This window comes from Triticum urartu, chromosome 5A (assembly GCF_056163025.1).
Source record: "Triticum urartu cultivar PI428250 chromosome 5A, HENAU_Tu73, whole genome shotgun sequence".
Classification (NCBI taxonomy): Eukaryota; Viridiplantae; Streptophyta; class Magnoliopsida; order Poales; family Poaceae; genus Triticum; species Triticum urartu.
This window is the reverse complement of record NC_141877.1, coordinates 72,538,655-72,558,165: the sequence shown is the minus strand read 5'-3', so window position 1 is coordinate 72,558,165 and position 19,511 is coordinate 72,538,655.

Sequence of the window (19,511 nt, the reverse complement as noted above, 5' to 3'; positions counted from 1 at the left end):
GAGATGGGATTGCAAACTCTCTGTTTCCCTTTCGTAACTTTTCGGTCTCACCGAAAGAGCGAATCGGTCCCACCGAGATTGCAATGTAAATTCAAGGTTTCCTTTTTGTAACTTTTCGGTCTCACCGAAAGAGCAAATCGGTCCCACCGAGTTTGCCTGACCAACTCTCTGGTTAGCTAATTACCAAATTCGGTCTCACCGAGTTTGTGTAATCGGTCTCACCGAGATTACGTTATGCCCAAACCCTAACCATAACGGTCCTACCGAGTTGCATGTCAGTCCCACCGAAAATCTCCAACGGTCACTAGGTTTACATTTTCGGTCCGACCGAGTTTGTTGATTCGGTCCCACCGAGATTGGAAAACTGTGTGTAACGGTTGGATTTTGTGTGGAGGCTATATATACCCCTCCACCTCCTCTTCACTCGTGGAGAGAGCCATCAGAACACATACACAATTCCTACTCATATGTTCTAAGAGAGAACCACCTACTCATGTGTTGAGACCAAGATATTCCATTCCTACCATATGAATCTTGATCTCTAGCCTTCCCAAGTTGCTTTCCACTCAAATCTTCTTTCCACCAAATCCAAATCCTATGAGAGAGAGTTGAGTGTTGGGGGGACTATCATTTGAAGCACAAGAGCAAGGAGTTCATTACCTACACACCATTTGTTACTTCTTGGAGAGTGGTGTCTCCTAGATTGGCTTGGTGTCACTTGGGAGCCTCCGACAAGATTGTGGAGTTGAACCAAGGAGTTTGTAAGGTCAAGGAGATCGCCTACTTCGTGAAGATCTACCGCTAGTGAGGCAAGTCCTGTGTGGGCGATGGCCATGGTGGGATAGACAAGGTTGCTTCTTCGTGGACCCTTTGTGGGTGGTTGCTTCTTCGTGGACCCTTCATGGGTGGAGCCCTGTGTGGACTCGCGCAACCGTTACCGTTTGTGGGTGGAGCCCTCCATGGACTCGCGCAACCGTTACCCTTTGTGGGTTGAAGTCTCCATCAACGTGGATGTAGGATAGCACCACCTATCCGAACCACGGGAAAAACATCCGTGTCTCCAATTGCGTTTGAATTCTCCAAACCCTTCCCTTTACATTCTTGCAAGTTGCATGCTTTACTTTCGCTGCCAATATACTCTTTGCATGCTTGCTTGAATTGTGTGATGATTGCTTGACTTGTCCTATAATAGCTAAAATCTGCCAAGAACTAAAATTGGGAAAAGGTTAAGTTTTTATTTGGTCAAGTAGTCTAATCACCCCCCCTCTAGACATACTTTCGATCCTACAAGTGGTATCAGAGCTTTGGTCTCCATTTGCTTTGATCTCCATAGCTTTTGGTGGTCATAGCCTTGGTTTCACAACCTAGGAGAGTATGGCGTCTAGCGAGGGAAATTATCACCGTAGGGGTCCTTACTTTGATGGTACTAATTTTGCTAGTTGGAAGCATAAAATGAAAATGCATATTCTTGGACATAACCCCGCCGTTTGGGCTATTGTGTGTGTTGGTTTGCAAGGTGACTTCTTTGATGGAAGAGAACCAAACCGTGAAGCTACCGCGGATGAGTTGAATATGTTGCAATACAATGCTCAAGCTTGTGATATTCTCTTCAACGGATTATGCCCCGAAGAATTCAACAAAATCAGCCGTCTTGAGAATGCAAAGGAAATATGGGACACTTTGATTGATATGCACGAAGGTACCGACTCCGTCAAGGAATCCAAGTTGGATGCGCTTCAAAGTCAACTTGACAAGTTCAAAATGAAGGATGGTGAAGGTGCAGCTGAAATGTACTCTAGGCTTGCTCTCATCACAAATGAGATTGCCGGCTTAGGAAGTGAAGAGATGACCGATAGATTCATCATCAAGAAGATTCTAAGAGCCTTGGATGGAAAATATGATACCGTGTGCACATTGATCCAAATGATGCCCAATTACAAAGATCTCAAGCCAACGGAGGTGATTGGAAGAATTGTTGCTCATGAGATGTCACTTAAGGATAAAGAGGAACTTCACAACAAGTCAAGTGGTGCCTATAAAGCCTCATGTGAAGCCCCCACATCATCAAGTGAGAAACAAGACTTCAATGAAGAATTGAGCTTAATGGTGAAGAACTTCAACAAGTTCTACAAGAGTAGAAGCAAAGATAGAAGCTTCAAGTCAAGGTCCTACAATGACAAAAGATCTTCTAGTCGAGAGCGAAACTGCTACAGTTGTGGAAGACCTGGACACTATTCCAATGAGTGTACGGCTCCCTACAAGAGAAGAGAAGATTCTCCAAAAAGAAGAAGCAAAGAATCACCACCAAGAGAGAGAAGGAGTAGAGATGATCGTTATGAACGAAGATACTCACGGAGAGGCAAGGATTCGGAAAGGAAGGAAAAATCATCAAGGAGCTACACAAGACGAAGACATCAAGCTCATGTTGGTGAATGGGTATCCGGCTCCGACTCCGACAGCCACTCCGAGAGAAGTTATCACTCCGACTCTGAAGATACTCAAGATGAAGGTGTTGCCGGTCTAGCACTTGTGTCAACCAACTCCTACGACATATTTGACTCACCAAATGAAGGAATTGGAAGATGCTTCATGGCCAAAGGTCCTAAGGTAACACACCCCGAGTATGTTGATTTCAATAGTGATGAAGATGACTTGTTAGGTGATGATTTGCTTGTTGACAACTCTAGTGATGAATACTATGATGAAACGTCAATTAATCATGCTAATCAAGATAAAACGAATGACAATGATAAGGAGAATATTGAGGCTCTAACTAAAGAACTAAACACTCTTAAGTTAGCTCATGAAACTATCTTCGAAGATCATCGAGAACTTTTAAGAGCTCATGAGAAATTACGCTTTGAAAAGCTCAATCTTGAGCAAGAGCATGAGTTCTTAAAAGCAATCAATGATGATCTCCGCAAGAAAGTTCTTCTCACATTGCCAAGCGTTTACTCTTATCCACTTACATGCCTCAAGCCAAGTCTAATAACAAGAACAAGAAAGATTCTTCCTCTAGTAGTAACAATGATCATGCTAAATCCAATATTGTTGCTTCTAGTAGTTCTCTTGATTCCACTAATGATTCTCTTAGCCAAGTTACACTTGAGCAAGAAAATAGCTTATTGAAGGGAATTATAGAGAAAGGAGTGTACAAAAGCCTTGCCGGGAGTAAGCAATTCGAGGAAATTGTGCGCAAGCAAGGAATGCACCGGAAGAATCAAGGTGTTGGTTTTGAACGAAAGTTCAATGCCAATGGAGTTGAGTGGGAAGAAGATCAATACCCCAAGACAAAGTTTGTTCCTCAACAAGAGAAGTATGATACTTGTTTCAAGGGGACACAAGCTCAAGATGATCTTCCACCACAAGACTATAAGCAAAAATGCAAGGACAAGCTTCAAGAGGAAATTGATGCATTTGAAGAAGCTCCTAAGACCTTAGTCAAGTGGATTCCCAAGACTACTTCAATTTATACTTCATCAAGTATGACTACAACTCCAAGGATTCCCATCAAGATGGTGTGGATCCAAAAGAAGAAGAACTAGAGAGTTCTTGAGGGTGACTCTGCCAACATACTTCACTGTTATCATCTTGGCAAGAACAAGTGCAATCAACTTCCACATCTTGCACTAGTTCAAGGAGTCACAAACCCTCTTGTTGGTAAGACAAGGGATAAGATAACCTAAAAGTTTTCATGGACATCATCTTGTGTGTGCATCACTCTATGTCTATGTATATCCTTGTTTGTTCCTTGTGGGACTAACCCATGTAGGTATTGAAAGTGCAATTCACTCAAATGGATAGCTCCAAAGTGATCTACATCAACATTGAGCATCCACATCTTCAACATCTACATGAAGTCGTCATCGACAAAACCCAAGGTTAGTTCATCCCTCTAAGGGGGGATATCACATCTAGGGGGAGCTTTACTCTAAGACTTGAGCTAAAGCAACTCTAAAGATGTGAACACAATAATGCTTTATGTAAAAGTGGTAACCCCACTTGAGCTTAAACGATGAGTATGACCTATGATCAAGTGTTCTCACTTGACTCCTAAGTCAATATACTCATATATAGATGACCTTGTCATCGCAAATTGCTTGGTAGATGCTAGAATTGGTTGTGCATGCCTTGTCACATATTTCACTTGCCATATTATTGTGTGAGCATGCTGGTTGCATATTTTACTCATTCGAGGACATCCACTTGTTGTTTTGATTGTTCGGTTTTATTTCCTTTTGCCAAGTGGATGGACAAGAGTGCCTAAGAACCTCCTCTAGCTATCTATGCTTTTCTCATCTCAAACTCTATTCATGCTGCATCACAAAATTTGATCAAGTCAGATTCGAACCACTCTGTGTGAGGAGCGCTCGGAGTCCCCGATTCGTCATAGACTTAAACTTCCAAAACCTCTTTATGATTCTCGGTCTGACCGATACCCCACTTTCGGTCCTACCGAGATCATTAAGTTGATCTAGGTTTTCGATCTCGGTGCAACCGATTTGAACATTTCGGTCACACCGGGTTTCAGTAACTGCTTGCAGTTATGAATCTCGGTGCCACCGAGTTGTTCCACTCGGTCACACCGACAGGGTCGGGCTATATATAGTCACGGGCAAAATTTGGAAATTTCTTCGAACCCCTTCGCCCGCGCGATAGCCTGCTCTGCCAACGTGGTCTCCGGATCGTCTCCTCGCCGCCAGCCGCCTCCAGTCGCTGGTCTCCGTCGCCGTCAACGGGAATTCTACCCCACCGTTGCCACCGTAGCGAGTCTCCGCCGAACTAGGGTATGGACTCGATCTTTGTGCTATTCCCCAATCCGATTCTTAGCACATTGTGATCATCATGATTCTTGCCACGATTGAAACACTCCTATCTAGTCAATGTGCTCGTAGATTAGGTTTGATTCGAAAATTTTAGGGTTAGGTTTCTGCCGAAACCATCTCGGACCCACCGAGTTGAAAAACTCGGTCCCACCGATTTGGCTTATGCCATTGCACAAGTGAGACTCGGTCTGACCGAGAATTACTTATGGTGTGACCGATTTTGGAACTCTGTGAAACCCTAGCAGTCTCGGTGCCACCGAACTATGACTCGGTCCAACCGAGTTCACTAGTTTAGGTTCCAAAACTGCTTCGGTATCACCGAGTTTGAAAATCGGTAGATCCGAGATGATTTCAGTGGGAAACTAAAACTAAGTTTTTGGATCATTCTTTTGCAAAAATCTCTGCATTTTGTGATGCTCATCCACTCTACCTCATCTATAAACTGTTCACAGGGTCAGCAGTCAGCTTGTTCAACATGTCAGATCAGAGTGACAGCCAGAATGTGTCAGAACAGCAAGTGGTGATGAGTGAGGGCACTAGTCCCTCCAGCTCTTCAGATGATGGCAGCAGAAGTACCCCAAGCAATCTGCCAAAAGCTGCCACTCGACAGAGGAAGAAGAGAACTTCAGATTCTGAAGATGAAGATTATGTGGCAGAGGAAGAGGCCACATCAAAGAGAGTTGAGCCAGCTCAAGGCACAAAGCCAGGACTGAAGATCAAAAGGCCAGCAGGCAGGCAGCCTATGTCAAAGGCTAGAGCTTCAACTGAAAAGCCTGCACCCAAAGAGCCAGTTGCTGCTGAAGGCAAGAAGAGGAAGGAAAGGGTCAAGAAGACCGTAGCCAGAGTGCTTGGAAAGGCTTCCATCATGGAAGAGGAAGAGGAAGAAGAGGTTGCTGCACCAGCACCTAAGGCACCCAAGCTAATGGGTGATGCTATAAAATCAGGGGCTACTGCATCTAAGCCCAAGGCTGCATCAAAGGTCAAGACAGCACCAAAGAGAAATAAAAGGAGCATACCTGCTGCTGAGAAGAACAAGGCCCCAGTGCCTGAAACTGTTGAAGAAGAGGATGAAGAGCAAGTTCTTAGAAAGCTCAAGCCCAAGATCCCAGACCACAACGATGCTCATCCTGTGGCTGAGGATATGAAGCTCAGGAGAGACTCGGGGCTCAGGAAGTGGAGAGAAGCAGATCCGTATGCTTAAAGGAGAAGGACTGCTGTGGACTACAGATTTCATACCAAGGAACAGCAAGATTTCTATGAGACAGTGCTGCTTGATAAGAAGCCAATTGTTTGTGACATGAGATGGGTCGACTGGACCTACATGAAGGAAAATGAGGAACACTACCCTGGAGTATATGACAGCTTTAGTGCGTGTGGAGTTGCAGACTTTGTTGGGCAAAAGCTCACAAAGTGGAACGAGGAGCTAATCATGCAGTTCTACTCCACAGCACACTTCTACCCAGATGGAAGGATCACATGGATGTCTGAAGGTACGAGGTACCAATCAACTGTTGAGGAATGGGCAAAGTTGATCAATGCCCTAGAGGAGCAAGCAGATGACCTGGACATTTATGCCAAGAAGAAGATGGACCACAACTCAATGTCCAATATGTACAAGGAAATTCCAAATGAAGCACTTGACACTTTCAAGTTTGGGTCTGTGCATTATCTTCTGTCAGGGCTGCCTACTATAAATTGGATATTGAGGCACACCTTATTGCCCAAGTCTGGAGATCACAAGATGATCAGAGGCCATGCAATCAATTTGCTTCATGTATTTGATGTGCCGCAGAAGTTCAAGGTGATGAGCCTCATAGTAGAGACAATCAAGAGGACTGCAGCAGACCAGAAGAGGAGCTGTGGATATGCCCCACAGATTCAGGAGCTCATTAACTCCAAGATGGGCACGGGCATATACTCATTGGACAAGGAACATCTGCCCATCCGTCCAGATTTTGAGGACAATCAAGTTGTTATGACTGAAAATGAACCATCATCTACCCAAGCACAAGCCAAGAAGGAGAAGGCAAGTAAGGAGAAAGCTGCCAAGATGCCAACTCAAGAGGAGGCATCTGAGTATTTCTTGAAAACTAAACAAGAGCAGCTTGGTTACCTGATTGCATCCGCCCTGCGGATTGAGAAAGGACTAGCCACCCTAACTCAAAACCAGGCAAGCCTAGAGAGAATCATGGAACAAAAGTTCTATGACTTGGATGTCAAGGTGACAGAGATTCAGACTGCAGTGGAGCAGCTCCAGGATGACATGCAAGAGAGGAGAGGCAGGACTACCACTAATGCCTTTGCCAGAGTGCCACGAGGTCCGAGGTCATCTGCTGTGCCAGTTGCCGACACCAGAGCCACCACTTCAGCACCAGCTACAGCCTCGGTTCCACCAGCTCCAGCATCTACTTCAGCTCCAACTCCAGCGTCTACTTCAGCGTCTACGGAAGCCTTCGTCCTTGGTGTGATCCGGACTCCACCACCACCTGAAGATCAAGCCTGAGCGTCGATCTAGCACTATGCATTTTCTAGGAACTTTTTGGTAACTTGTTGCCAAAGGGGGAGAAAAATGTATAGATCATAGGCTTCGAGAGAGAGAGTGTTGTTTTTTTCTCTCTTGCTTTATTTGGTGGTTTCTCGAACTTCTTTGCTTTTGAGTGCTTGAGATACTACGTCATTATCTGTGAGACATTGATGATCATGTGTTTGATCATAAGCTACACTTAATGCTTGCTTAATGCTATTATCTTATCTATCTTATGTGATCATTCACTATTCTTGATGATGAGTGCATGTATTTCATTCTTATCATTTTAAGCGCTCCACCAAGATGTATGTGACATGGAAGAGTAACCCATGACTCTAACTCCTTGTGCATTTGCAGTCCAAAGCAAATTTTAAATATGCACAAATTTAGGGGGAGCGCTTACTTATCACATACTTCTCAAAGCGACGATATATTTCATGCTTATTATCATTTGTCGAAGCTTTGATCTATATGTTGTCATCAATTACCAAAAAGGGGGAGATTGAAAGTGCAGCTATCCCTAGGTGGTTTTGGTAATTCATAACAACATATAGCTCATTGAGCTAATGCTATTCCAAGATGATTATTTTAGGAAAGCTCAATGATTGGCATGGCATGGATGTGAAAGTGGAACCCTCAAAATGCTAAGGACAAAGGATTGGCTCAAGCTCAAAAGCTCAAGACTCTTCATTTTATATTTTAGTGATCCAAGATCACATTGAGTCTTTAGGAAAAGCCAATACTATCAAGGAGGGATGAGGTGTTGCTTAATGAGCCTCTTGCTTCGTGTGCTTAGTGATATGCTCCAAAACCCTCAACTACTTTCCCATATCCACATATGACCTAAACCCTAAGCCAAACTCGGTCCTACCGATTCTTCCTATCCGGCGCCACCGAGTTTCATTTGTCATAAGCCACTGCCAAACCCTAGCAATTCGGTTCTACCGATAGGGATCTCGGTCTCACCGAGATGGGATTGCAAACTCTCTGTTTCCCTTTCATAACTTTTCGGTCTCACCGAAAGAGCGAATCGGTCCCACCGAGATTGCAATGTAAATTCAGTGTTTCCTTTTTGTAACTTTTCGGTCTCACCGAAAGAGCAAATCGGTCCCACCGAGTTTGCCTAACCAACTCTCTGGTTAGCTAATTCCCAAATTCGGTCTCACCGAGTTTGTGTAATCGGTCTCACCGAGATTACGTTATGCCCAAACCCTAACCATATCGGTCCTACCGAGTTGCATGTCAGTCCCACCGAAAATCTCCAACGGTCACTAGGTTTACATTTTCGGTCCGACCGAGTTTGTTGATTTGGTCCCACCGAGATTGGAAAACTGTGTGTAACAGTTGGATTTTGTGTGGAGGCTATATATACCCCTCCACATCCTCTTCACTCATGGAGAGAGCCATCAGAACACATACACAATTCCTACTCATATGTTCTGAGAGACAACCACCTACTCATGTGTTGAGACCAAGATATTCCATTCCTACCATATGAATCTTGATCTCTAGCCTTCCCAAGTTGCTTTCCACTCAAATCTTCTTTCCACCAAATCCAAATCCTATGAGAGAGAGTTGAGTGTTGGGGAGACTATCATTTGAAGCACAAGAGCAAGGAGTTCATTACCTACACACCATTTGTTACTTCTTGGAGAGTGGTGTCTCCTAGATTGGCTAGGTGTCACTTGGGAGCCTCCGACAAGATTGTGGAGTTGAACCAAGGATTTTGTAAGGGCAAGGAGATCGCCTACTTCGTGAAGATCTACCGCTAGTGAGGCAAGTCCTGTGTGGGCGATGGCCATGGTGGGATAGACAAGGTTGCTTCTTCGTGGACCCTTTGTGGGTGGTTGCTTCTTCGTGGACCCTTCGTGGGTGGAACCCTGTGTGGACTCGCGCAACCGTTACCCTTTGTGGGTGGAGCCCTCCATGGACTCGTGCAACCGTTACCCTTTGTGGGTTGAAGTCTCCATCAACGTGGATGTAGGATAGCACCACCTATCCGAACCACGGGAAAAACATCCGTGTCTCCAATTGCCTTTGAATTCTCCTACCCCTTCCCTTTACATTCTTGCAAGTTGCATGCTTTACTTTCTGCTGCCAATATACTCTTTGCATGCTTGCTTGAATTGTGTGATGATTGCTTGACTTGTCCTATAATAGCTAAAATCTGCCAAGAACTAAAATTGGGAAAAGGTTAAGTTTTTATTTGGTCAAGTAGTCTAATCACCCCCCCCTCTAGACATACTTTCGATCCTACAGACAGTGAGCCACTTTGGAAAGACGATCAATGACTACGAAGATAGGATTATTCCCTTTCTTGGTCCTGGGAAAGCCGGGGATGAAGTCCATACCAACTTTATCCCATTTCCACTCAGGAATAGCTAAAGGTTGAAGGGTGCCAGCAGGTCTCTGATGCTCTGCCTTCACGCGATGACAAATGTCACAGTTAGCAATAAATTGAGCAATTTCTCTCTTCATCCTAGTCCACCAGAACCTCTGGCGTAGGTCCTGATACATCTTAGTACTACCAGGATGAATCGTGAGAGGAGATTCATGCGCCTCCTTAAGGATTAATTGTCGAAGTTGTTGATTCTTGGGAACCACCAAGCGACTCTCAAATAAAACAACACCACGATCATCTATAGAGAAACTACCACAAACTCCTTTGTTAATGTTTCTCTTGATCCGGGAAATTCCCGTATCCTGCTTCTGAGTAGAGATGATCTGATCCACAAGAGTAGGTTTCGCCACCAAGGTAGAAAGGAATCCGTGAGGAGCAAGGTGGAGGTTAAGCTTACATAATTCCTCATGGAGAAGTGGTTGGCCCTGCTGCAACATGAGATTGTTGCAATAGGACTTACGACTTAGCGCATCAGCCATGACATTCCCCTTGCCTGGGGTGTAGGTAATACCTAAGTTGTAATCTGAGATCAACTCCAGCCAACGTCTTTGCCTAAGGTTCAAATCTGGTTGGGTGAAGATATATTTGAGACTCTGGTGATCGCTGTAAATCTCGCAACGTTTACCAAGAAGGTAATGTCACCAGGTCTCAAGTGCATAGACTACGGCTGCAAGCTCTAGATCATGTGTAGGATAATTCTCCTCATGTGGATGCAACTGTCGAGATGCATAGGCAATCACATGGCGATCTTGCATAAGAATGCAACCTAGTCCTTGTCGTGAGGCATCACAATAGATAACAAAGTCCTTAGTGAAATCCGGTGGCACAAGTATGGGAGCAGAAGTCAAGCGTCTTTTTAGTTCCTGAAAACTGTGCTCACACTGTGGGGACCACTCAAACTTTTTATCTTTCTTGAGAAGTTCCGTGAGAGGTTTGGCCACTTTGGAGAAGTTCTCAACGAATCGGCGACAATAACTGGCTAGACCAAGGAAACTCCTAACTTGCTTAACTGTTTCAGGCGGAGTCCAATCAAGAATGGCCTGAACTCTTTCGGGATTGACAGCAATGCCCTTACCAGAGATTACGTGGCCGAGATAGGTCACTTCTGGCAACCAAAATTCGCACTTGGAGAACTTGGCATAAAGGCGGTGCTCTCTGAGTTTTCCTAGCACAAGTCTAAGATGTTCGGCATGCTCTTCCTCGTTCTTTGAGCAAATAAGGATATCATCGAGGTAAACCATGACGAACTTATCTAAGTACTCCATGAAGATCGAGTTCATCAAGCGAGAGAAAGTAGCTGGAGCGTTGGTTAGACCAAAGGACATGACGGTGTACTCGTACTGACCATAATGAGTGACAAAAGCCGTCTTAGGAATGTCCCCATTTTTGATCTTGACTTGGTGGTAACCTAACCTCAAATCCATCTTGGAAAAGACTGAGGATCCAGCGAGCTGATCATACAGGTCGTTGATCCTGGGGAGCGGATACTTGTTCTTTATCGTGACCGAATTAACGGGACGATAATCTACAACCATCCGGTCCGTACCATCCTTCTTCTTGACGAAGAGAACGGGGCAAGCCCAGGGAGAAGAACTAGGACGGATGAAACCCTTTTGCAAGGATTCATCGAGTTGTTTCTTAAGCTCAGCTTGTTCTAAGGGTGCCATCTTGTAAGGTCTCCTAGAGATCGGAGCGGTTCCTGGGATAAGATCTATGACAAATTCTACATCTCTGTCAGGTGGAATACCTGGCAGTTCCTCTGGAAAAACATCCAGAAAGTCATGGACTACCGGGATATCTTCAAGGTCTGGAAGAGGGTTGGCATTAAGAGAATAGAGCTGACGCTTTGCAACCCTAGTGGAGACGGTGACTATCTTGCCAGATGGGTGTGTAAGCTGAATAGACCTAGTGTAACAATCAATCTTGGCATAATGAGCTTTCATCCAGTCCATACCCAAGATGATGTTAATATCCGTAGACTTGAGGGCTATAAGTGATGCAAGGAATACAAGTCTATCAACAAGGATTTCATTACCATGGCTTACACTATAAGTTTGCCATTTGGATCCAGGAGTTTGAATTACTAGTGGAGAGGGCATATCACAAAAGGATATGTTGTGCAAGCTGGCATAACTTTCAGAAATGAAGGAATGGGATGCTCCGGTATCAAACAAAACCGAAGCTGGATGACAGTTGACAAGGAGTGTACCAAGAACGACATCTGGATCATCATGAGTGTCTTTAGCTGAGACGTGATGCACACATCCACGTTCAGTGGGAGCTGACTTGACACTAATCATCTTGCGTGATGGCTTACCACGGCCAACAGACTTCTCAGGCTGGGGTGGAGCATAGTTGGTTTGAGAGCAGTCACGGGCATAGTGTCCTGGCTCTCTGCATGTGAAACAAGTCCTTGAAGTAGGACGTGGACCCGCATTGACAAGCGGTCTACCAATAGGCCTGGGTGGAGCATGTAACTGAACTGGGTGAGGTGCCACACAAGAAGGCCTCGGTGAATATCTGGGTGGAAGAGCGGAGTTCGGAACCCAAATCCGGCGCTTCTGAGAGCTAGAACCGGAGTAAGAAACCAAATCACGGTTGTGCTTACGAGACTCCTCGTAGGTGAGCTGAGTTGTCTCTACATTAATGGCCTTGTTCACAAGAGCCTGGAATGTATTGCAATGGTGCAAGTGGAGATCACGACGCAACTTGGGGTTGAGACCCTTCCGGAACCTAGCCTACTTCTTGGCGTCCGTGGACACCTCTTCTGTAGCATAGCGGGCGAGGTTCTCAAACTCTCTACTGTAAACATCAACAGCCATCTTACTCTGGGTGAAACTACAAAACTCTTCTCTCTTGCGATCAATGAGAGCCTGAGGAATGTGATGCTCGCGAAAAGCCTCAGTGAAATCTCTCCAGGTGGTTTTCTAGCCAGCTGGAAGCATAGCCTCATAGTTCTGCCACCAAATACTAGCAGGACCTTCCAGATGATATGCCGCGTAGGTGACCTTGTTACTTTCAGCTACGTTCGCTGAATGCAGCTTGTGTGTGATACTACGTAGCCAGTCATCTGCATCGAGTGGTTCAATGGAATGATGGAAGGTAGGTGGTTTCAGACCAATGAAATCATAGATGGACGCTGACTCTTTGTGCTGACGGGAGGTGTTCTCCTCAATACGTGCTAACAAGCGGTTAGACTCTCGCTTGTTCTTCTCCATCTCTAACATGAACTCTGTCAATGAAGACTGGTCGGGAGGATCCTCATCCCTACCATCTCCGTGGTTCCGGCTATGAGCAACAGAACTTCGATTAACCGGCAACATCCTGAAGAACGAAACCAAGGAAAACAAGGATGGATTCAACATCAACTATAGGATGCAGAAGATAGCACAGGAATTTAGTATCTCTCAAACTCCTAGGAAAAATTCCGGCAGCATAACGGCAGTAAAATGCTCAAAATGAGACATCCTGCAAATGATGGGGTAGCATGAAACTCAACATCATCACCCAAGGTTCTGAGATTTTACTAAACAGACTACACCGGAGGTACTCGAACTGGGATATGACTCTGATCAACCAATCCTAAGGGACTACGGAGTAGTAACACGTGATCCTGATAGACGGAAGAGAAAGCCTAGTTCCTTAACCCCGTAGGAAAGATAGGATGACTCAGATCAGAAGGCATGAGGCATAAGGAGTAAAAGAGCCTTACGTTCCCTTCCACAATCAATTCCCCTATATAGCTAAAGAATTTCTAGACTCAACTTCGACCAGGTTGGCTTGGTAATCCTACAGGCAGTCAGGCTCTGATACCAAAGCTGTCGGGACCCCGATCCTAAGTCACACCGATCTAGCATGTAACGCATCATATCACTTTGCGGCCTCACGCACGGTATTCCCACGGGTGCCACCTTACCTGGCCCGGGACCGTTTACGCCTTTTGGCTCACGTATATGATAGTGTCGCTAGCATCCATATGACAAAGAACCCGGGCCGACATGGCTAGTCGTGAACCCAAAGTGGCACAGACCTATGGAGACAGGCATACATGAATCACATCGAGCATGTCGGTCAACAACATATGAATCCGGGCTGTAGCACTGGGCTAACAGGACTCTAGAAGTCACCGCGTGACATTTCCCCGAAGGGACAGACATAGGAATGAAGTGGAACACATGCCGGCCAGTCAAGTGTTCTGAGCAGTAGTGTCGGGCTAGCAGGAGTCCGGTGAACCGGGCTGTAGCGGACTACTATGGCTCAAGGAAGCACTAGACTACATTTCCCCATAAAGAGGCTGCCAAGGACAAACAACTAGATTGTCGGATCCCACACATAGCAATACACATCACACGTACGCATAACATGCAAGTATGTGATGTACAACATGGCATCACAACATAACGCAACTCATATAGATAAAGGCTCAGAAGAGCCACATAGCATAAATACAAACAGGGGTCACATGACCCATCATTCAGAGCATACAAGCAACGGAAGCATTACATGTCTGAGTACAGACAACTACAAAAGAAAAAGGCCGAGAATCCTGACTATCTACAAGTCCCTCCAAGGTACAAGATCGTAGCTGAGGTAACAAGCTATTTGTCGAAGTCCAAGCGGTACTACTAGTGAGACAAATGTCTCATCTACAAACATAAGTAAAGCAAACGTGAGTACAAAGGTACTCAGCAAGACTTATGTCAGATCCTATCATACATGCATTTGTATCAAGAAGGTAATGTGGGGTTTAGTTGCAGCAAGCCAGCTTTGACTCAGTGGCTATTCTGTTCTACGACAACGAGAAACTTCTTTGAGGTGAGGCAGCGCGCACGAGTCCACTAATCACCACATCAATACACTACTATGGATTCATCCCCGTCTCTCCTACGAGAAGGCCATCCATAGCACTCACACTTATCTTGAGCATTTTAGAGTATCCACTTCAGGTTGTCTATGTACCACGTAAGCATCCAAGAAGTCCATAACCGAGGACACGGCTATTCAAATAGATCATGATAACCCTGCAGGGGTGTACTTCATCACACACGCTCTCACCACTTATCACCATATACCCGTCATGTATCTCGGCAACCTTCAAGCGGAAGCCTGGCTAGGGTGTCGGCCACGACCTAACTAACCACGCAAGACTCTAGTCCAGGTCTATCACCTATTTGGGTTCCATCCGCAAGGAGATCCGGCCGGGGTGTCGCTCACGGCCCCAAACGATGTGAGCAGGGTTCCCAAGCCCACCATCTGGGTGCCACTTGGTACACCGTGCCACCTGTGCCTAGTCTGTCCCGAGCCCACCCTGCCGGGTGCCACTCGGTAGAAAAATAGCACTAACTACAAACACCAGAAACTATTTGCAACTCCTGGACAGAGATCAAGTTGATTAATAAGTCGAGAGAGTTTGGAGCGCCCGGAGCCCAATGTGTGGTAGTAGCTAGTCATCGGGCAACTTACACAGAACTCAATTCTAAAGGACGGTCCCAATGAGACAACCCACCATGTACTCCTACATGGCCTCTCGCCGCTACCTTTACCAAATCGTGTTCACACGCTTAACTCTCAGCACCAGAACATATCTTAACACTCCAATTCATTCCCGATGAATCAGACCTGACACAACTCTAAGCAATAGCAGGCATGGCATGGTAGAAGCACAACATGGCTCAAACAACTCCTACACATGCTAGTGGGTTTCAACTATTTACTGTGGCAATGACAGGTCATGCAGAGGAATGGGTTCAACTACCATAGCATAAAGTAGCAGTTGAATCGTTGTTGCCCTAATGCAATAAATGAGAGCAGGAGCGAGAAGTAGGATATTATTGGAATGAACAAGGGGGGTTGCTTGCCTGGTAGATCAACAGGGGGCACTGCTCCACTGATAGGTACTCTCGAACACTTTCCGGAGCAGGACCTATCGGGAAGGAACGGTGTTGGAAATCAAACACAAGCATATGCAACATTATGATGCATGAACATGGCATGAGTATGTGATGTTGGTTGAGTTAATGCATCTAGCATTTATTTGGTTGAAGTCCATTTGAACCAAGGTTCAAATACAACTCCAAATTAAGCTCTTAAATATGCCATAAGTGTGTTTTCATATATACAGCATGTATAGATGGTTTGTCATGCATGAAAATGGTACAGATGGATAGATTGAATTTTTCTGATAATTTTTCATATATAAATTATTTCAATCTGAGCTACGGTTGAATTTCTATGAATTTTTGAAGTTTATATCATTTTCTAGAATTTCCTGATTTATTTTAATACCAGAAAATGATATATTGCGTCAACATGACAGCAGCATTGCGTCAGCAGGTCAAAGGAGTTGACCGAGTCAAACCTGACATGTGGGGTCCACACGTCAGTGACTTAGTTAGTTAACAGGGGGTTTATTTAGCCTAATTAGGATTAGTGGGCACCGGGCCCATGGGTTAGTGACTAACTAGGTAACTAACCTAGGTTAATTAGTGCTAATCTAATACTAACTAAATGTCAGGGTGGTGGCCCACGCGTCAGCGGCTAGTGGGGTGGTTTAGGCTGCGGGATTAGGAGCTAATGACAGCCACGTCGGCCTCGCCGGAGTTCGGCCGGCGATGACCTCGAGCCGCGGCGGTTCTTCGCCGGAGTTGCACTACGGGCGGCGGCTGGACATGCGGGGACCACCGAGGCGTAGCCCGTCGTCGCCCGCATCCAGGGGAGCAGGCAGGACGCTTTGGGGGCGGCGGAGCTCGCCGGAGCGAAGCTCGCGGCGGCGGCCGGAGTTCGGCCTCGACCAGAATCGCGGCTGCAGCATGCAAAAGACAAGGGGGAGAGGGGGATTTAAGGTGGGAGCTCACGGCGAATCCAACGGCAGGGTCGGCGAGCTCGGGGAAGGCTTGGGGCAGCCGGAACGTCGCCGGCGATCTCGGGTGGATGAGGATGAAGACGACGGCGGTGACGACGATACGGTGCATTCGGAGATGCCCGGCTTGACAGAGAGGACGAGGGCGATGGCACGGAGCTCGTGGCACGACGGAGAGGCGAGAGGGAGGCTGTGGCCGCGTCGGCGTGAGGCGGCGCTTTCCGGTGCGTTTGGGTGTCGCGGGAGAGAGAGCGAGGGAGAGGAGGGGAGGCCACGGGAGAGAGAGAGAGAGATGCGGGGCGGTGCGTGGCGTTGCGCGGGCATCCAGGCGACGAGGGGGAGGACAGGCAGGCAGCTCGCGTGGCGCGCGGAGCGCACGCGCGCGCCGGGCACGCGCCTCGCCTACTGGCGCGAGGTGGGAGACGGTGCGGTGGCCAGTTGGGCTGGGCCAGCACAGCTGGGCCGGCACAGTGCCAGGCCGCAGGTTAGGCCAGGTAAGGTTTTTCCTTTTTTTTGTTTCTGTTTTCTATTTTTTCTGACATTTGTTTTGATTTAAGAAAATACTAAATCATTTTATTTACTTATGCCAACTTTTGCAGGAGCTAGTGGTATTATTCCAGAGCTCCTCAACAACTAACATAATTTTTGGACATATATTATATATATAACAAATATATATCCAAAGCAAATAATTATTCATTAAATCCAAATGCTCAAAATAAATATTTATGAGCTCCTAATAATATTGGTTTGATTTTTATCTCTGTCCAATATTTTCAGAGAGCAACATGAACATTTTCTTGGAGCCTTTTGGAGCACTTTTTATTTGGGTCATTTCCAGAGATGATTCTGAGGGTTTCGAAAATCCTCATTTCAAATTTAAATGGAATTTAAACATGATGCACACATGAAGGGCTAGCCTAGGTCATACCAGAACTAGGGATGTGACAGAAGTACTAGAGGGGTGCCTCGAGGGGGCACAACCCAGCCGGGCGCGCCTGGGAGCCCAGGCGCGCCCTGGTAGGTTGTGCCCACCTTGGTGGCCTCCCGCACCACCTGTTTGCTCTATAAATATCCCAATATTCCAGAAAACCTAGGGGAGTCGACGAAAATCAATTCCAGCCGCCGCAAGTTCCAGAAACCACAAACCCAATCTAGACACCATCACAGAGGGGTTCATCATCCTCATTGGTGCCTCTCTGATGATGCGTGAGTAGTTCATTGTAGGCCTATAGGTCCGTAGTTAGTAGCTAGATGGCTTCCTCTCTCTCTTTTCATTCTCAATACAATGGTCTCTTGGAGATCTATTTGATGTAACTCTTTTTGCGGTGTATTTGTTGGGATCTTTGAGTTTACGATCAGATCTATACTTTTATCCATGAAAGTTAGTTGAGTCTTTTGATCTCTTATATGCATGATTACTTATAGCCTCATATTTCTTCTTTGAATCTTTGGTTTAGTTAGGCCGACTAGATCGATTTTTCTTTCCATGGGAACAGGTGCTTTATCATGGGTTCGATCTTACGGTGCTCGATCCCAGTGACAGAAGGGGAAACGACATGTATGTATCATTGGTATTAATGATAACAAGATGGGGTCTATTCCTACATGAATAGATCTTGTCCACATCACGTCATCGTTCTTATTGCATTACTCTGTTTCTCCATGAACATAATACACTAGATGCATGCTGGATAGCAGTCGATGTGTGGAGTAATAGTAGTAGATGCAGGAAGGAGTCGGTCTACTAATCTTGGATGTGATGCCTATATAATTATCATTGCCTGGATATCGTCATAATTATTTGAAGTTCTATTAATTGCCCAACAGTAAATTGTTCACCCACCGTATGCTATTTTTCTCGAGAGAAGCCACTAGTGAAATCTACGGCCCCCGGGTCTCTTCTTTATCATATTTGCCTTCGAGATCTATTTTTATTTGCTTTTATTTTCAGATCTATTAATCCAAAAACCCAAAAATACCTTGCTTTAACTTATTGTTATTTATTTTATCTCGCGTTCTCGCGAGATGTATTTATCCAATCTACTACAAATTTTACCTATCTTTTACCCGGGAGGAATTGACAACCCCTCTTTTACGTTGGTTTGCAATTATTTATTCTTTGTGTGCAGGTGCCATTCACGTAGTGTTGCATGGTTCTCCTACTGGTTAGATACCATTGGTCTCATCACTAAGGGAAATACCTACCATAGTTGTGTTGTATCATCCCGTCCTCTTTGGGGAAATACCGACGTAGTTCAAGCCGCATCAAAAGGAACTTTTGGCGCCGTTGCGGGGGAGACATCATCAACATCTACTAGGTTCCTAATCACAAATATCATCTCCTTGCAATTTACATTATTTTCCATTTTCCTCTCATGTTCATCGCCCCAGCACTTCAGAAAATTTGTCGTTTTATTCGCCCTCTTTTTCGTTCGTCGTTTTCTTGTCAGATCCGTTTTTGAGTGCAATCTTGTTGCATAGTCACGATGACTCAAGAGAACACCAAGTTGTGTGATTTATCCAATACCAACAACAATGATTTTATTAGCACTCCGATTGCTCCTCCCGCCACTAGTGCGGAGTCTTGTGATATTAATGTCGCTTTGTTGAATCTTGTCATGATAGATCAATTTTCTGCTACTCCTATTGAGGATGTCGCGTCCCATCTTAATACATGCATAGAATTATGTGATATGCAAAAGAAAAAAGATGTGGACAATGATATTGTGAAGTTGAAATTATTCCCATTTTCTTTGCAAGATCGTGCAAAAATTTGGTTTTATTCTTTGCCTCGCAATAGTATCGATTCTTGGGATAAGTGCAAAGATGCTTTTATTACTAAGTATTTTTTGCTGATGAAAATTATTTCCCTTAGGACACAAATAATGAATTTTA